The sequence below is a fragment of the Physeter macrocephalus genome, chromosome 8 (genome assembly GCF_002837175.3).
Source record: "Physeter macrocephalus isolate SW-GA chromosome 8, ASM283717v5, whole genome shotgun sequence".
Lineage (NCBI taxonomy): Eukaryota > Metazoa > Chordata > Mammalia > Artiodactyla > Physeteridae > Physeter > Physeter macrocephalus.
The window spans coordinates 86423252-86427077 of record NC_041221.1 but is presented as its reverse complement, the minus strand read 5'-3'; positions in this window follow the sequence as shown (position 1 = coordinate 86427077).

Below are 3826 nucleotides of genomic sequence, written 5' to 3'. Positions count from 1 at the left end.
GGTCCCATTTGTTTATTTTTGTTTTTATTTCCATTACTCTAGGAGTTGGATCAAAAAAGATCTTGCTGTGATTTATGTCAAAGAGTGCTCTTCCTATGTTTTCCTCTAAGAGTTTTATAGTGTCTGGTCTTACATTTCGGTCTCTAATCTATTTTGAGTTTATTTTTGTGTATGGTGTTAGGGATTGTTCTAATTACATTTTTTTACATGTAGCTATCCAGTTTTCCCAGCACCACTTATTGAAGAGGCTGTCTTTTCTCCATTACAGGGTCTTTTCTGTCTCTGTACAAATTTTAAGATTTTTGTTCTAGTTCTGTAAAAAATGCCATTCATAATTTGATAGGGATTGCATTGAATCTGTAGATTGCTTTGGGTAGTATAGTCATTTTCACAATATTGATTCTTCCAATCCAAGAACATGGTATATCTCTCCATCTGTTTGTATCATCTTTAATTACTTGCATCAGTTTCATAGTTTTCTGCATACAGGTCTTCTGTCTCCCTAGGTGGGTTTATTCCTATGTATTTTATTCTTTTTGTTGCAATGGTGAATGGGAGTGTTTCCTTAATTTTTCTTTCAGATTTTTCATCATTAGTGTATAGGAATGCAAGAGATTTCTGTGCATTAATTTTGTATCCTGCAACTTTACCAGATTCATTGATTAGCTCTAGTCATATTCTGGTAGCATGTTTAGGATTCTCTATGTATAGTATAATGTCATCTGCAAACAGTCACAGTTTTACTTCTTCTTTTCCAATTTTTATTCTTTTATTTCTTTTTCTTCTCTGATTGCTGCGGCTAGGACTCCAAAACTATGTTGAAAAATAGTGGTAAGAGTGGACATCCTTGTCTTGTTCCTGATCTTAGAGTAAATGCTTTCAGTTTTTCACCACTGAGAATGATGTTTGCTGTGGGTTTGTTGTATATGGCCTTTATTATGTTGAGATAGGTTCTGTCTATGCCCACTTTCTGGAGATTTTTTATCATAAATAGGTGTTGATTTTGTCAAAAGCTTTTTCTGCATCTATTGAGATGATCATACGGTTTTTCTCCTTCAATTCGTTAATATGGTTTATCACATTGATTGATTTGCATATATTGAAGAACCCTTGCATCCCTAGGATAAATCCCACTTGATCATGGTGTATGATCCTTTTATTGTGTTGTTGGATTCTGTTTGCTAGTATTTGGCTGAGGATTTTTGCACCTATATTCACCAGTGATATTGGTCTATAATTTTCTTTTTTGTAGTATCTTTGTCTAGTTTTGGTATCAAAGTGATGGTGGCCTCATAAAATGAGTTTGGCAGTGTTCCTTCCTCTGCAATTTTCTGGAAGAGTTTGAGTAGGATGAGTGTTAGCTCTTCTCTAAATATTTGACAGAATTCACTTGTGAAGCCATCTGGTCCTGGACTTTTGTTTGTTGGAAGATTTTTAATCACAGTTTCAATTTCATTACTTGTGATTGGTCTGTTCATATTTTCTATTTCTTCCTGGTTCAGTCTTAGAACGTTATACCTTTCTAAGAATTTGTCCATTTCTTCCAGGTTGTCCATTTTATTGGCATAGAGTTGCTTGTAGTAGTCTCTTAGGATGCCTTCTATTTTTGTGGTGCCTGCTGTAAGTTCTCCTTTTTCATTTCTAATTTTATTGATTTGAGTCCTCTCCCTCTTTTTCTTGATGAGTCTGGCTAATGGTTTATCAATTTTGTTTATCTTCTCATGATTTGAGTCTTCTCCCCTTTTTTCTTGATGAGTCTCGCTAATGGTTTATCAATTTTGTTTATCTTCTCAAAGAATCAGCCTTTACTTTTAATGATGTTTGTTATTGTTTCCTTCATTTCTTTCTCATTTATTTCTGATGTGATGTTTATGATTTCTTTCCTTTTGCTAAATTCGGGTTTTTTGTTGTTGTTGTTCTTCTTCTTTCTCTAATTGCTTTAGGTGTAAGGTTAGTTTGTTAATTTGAGATGTTTCTTGTTTCTTGAGGTAGGATTGTATTGCTATAAACTTCCCTCTTAGAACTGCTTTTGCTGCATTCCATAGGTTTTGGATCATCATGTTTTCATTGTCATTTGTCTCTAGGTGTTTTTTGATTTCCTCTTTGATTTCTTCAGTGATCTCTTGGTTATTTAGTAATGTATTGTTTAGCCTCCATGTGTTTGTGCTTTTACGTTTTTTTCCCTGTAATTGATTTCTAATCTCATAGTTTTGTGGCCAGAAAAGATTATTTCAATTTTCTTAAATTTACTGAGCTCGATTTGTGACCCAAGATGTGATCTATCCTGGAGAATGTTCCATGCACACTTGAGAAGAAAGTGTAATCTGCTGTTTTTGGATGGAATGTCCTATAAATATCAATTAAATCTATCTGGTCTATTGTGTCATTTAAAGTCTGTTTCCTTATTTATTTTCATTTTGGATAAAGTGTCCATTGGTGTAAGTGAGGTGTCAAAGTCCCCCACTTTTATTGTTTTACTGTCGATTTCCTCTTTTATAGCAGTTAGCAGTTGCCTTATATAATGAGGTGCTCCTATGTTGGGTGCACATATGTTTATAATTGTTATATCTTCTTGGATTGATCCCTTGATCATTATGTAGTGTCCTTCCTTGTCTCTTGTAACATTCTTTATTTTAAAGTCTATTTTATGTGATATGAGTATTGCTACTCCAGCTTTCTTCTGATTTCCATTTGCATGGAATACCTTTTTTCATCCCTTCACTTTTAGTCTATATGTGTCCCTAGGTCTGAAGTGGGTCTCTTGTAGACATCATATATATGGGTCTTGTTTTTGTATCCATTCAGCAAGCCTGTGTCTTTTGGTTGGAGCATTTAATCCATTCACGTTTAAGGTAATTATCGATATGTATGTTCCTATTAGCATTTTCTTAATTGTTTTGGGTTTGTTTTTGTAGGTCCTTTTCTTCTCTTGTGTTTCCCACTTAGAGAAGTTCCTTTAGCATTTGTTGTAAAGCTGGTTTGGTGGTGCTGAATTCTCTTAGTTTTTGCTTGTCTGTAAAGCTTTTGATTTCTCCATAGAATCTGAATGAGATCCTTGCTGGGTAGAGTAATCTTGGTTATAGATTCTTCCATTTCATCACTTTAAATATGTCATGCCACTCCCTTCTGGCTTGTAGAGTTTCTGCTGAGAAATCAGCATTAACCTTGTGAGAGTTCCCTTGTATGTTATTTGTCATTTTTCCCTTGCTGCCTTCAATAATTTTTCTTTGCCTTTAATTTTTTCCAATTTTATTACTATGTGTCTCAGCATGTGTCTCCTTGGGTTTATCCTGTATGGGAGTCTCTGTGCTTTCTGGACTTGGGTGGCTATTTCCTTTCCCATGTTAGGGAAGTTTTTGACTTTAATCTCTTCAAGTATTTTCTCGGGTCCTTTCTCTCTCTCTTCTTCTGGGACCCCTATAACGTGAATGTTGTTGTGTTTAATGTTGTCCCAGAGGTCTCTTAGGCTGTCTTCATTTCTTTTCATTCTTTTTTCTTTATTCTGTTCTGCAACAATGAATTCTGCCATTCTGTCTTCCAGGTCTCTTATCCGTTCTTCTGCCTCAGTTATTCTGCTATTGATTCCTTCTAGTGTATTTTTCATTTCAGTTATTGTATTGCTCATCTCTGTTTGTTTGTTCTTTAATTATTGTAGGTCGTTGTTGAACACTTCTTGCATCTTCTTGATCTTTGCCTTCATTCTTTTTCCGAAGTCCTGGATCATCTTCACTATCATTGTTCTGAATTCTTTTTCTGGAAGGTTACCTATCTCCACTTCATTTAGTTGTTTTTCTGGGGTTTTATCTTGTTCCTTCATCTGGTACAT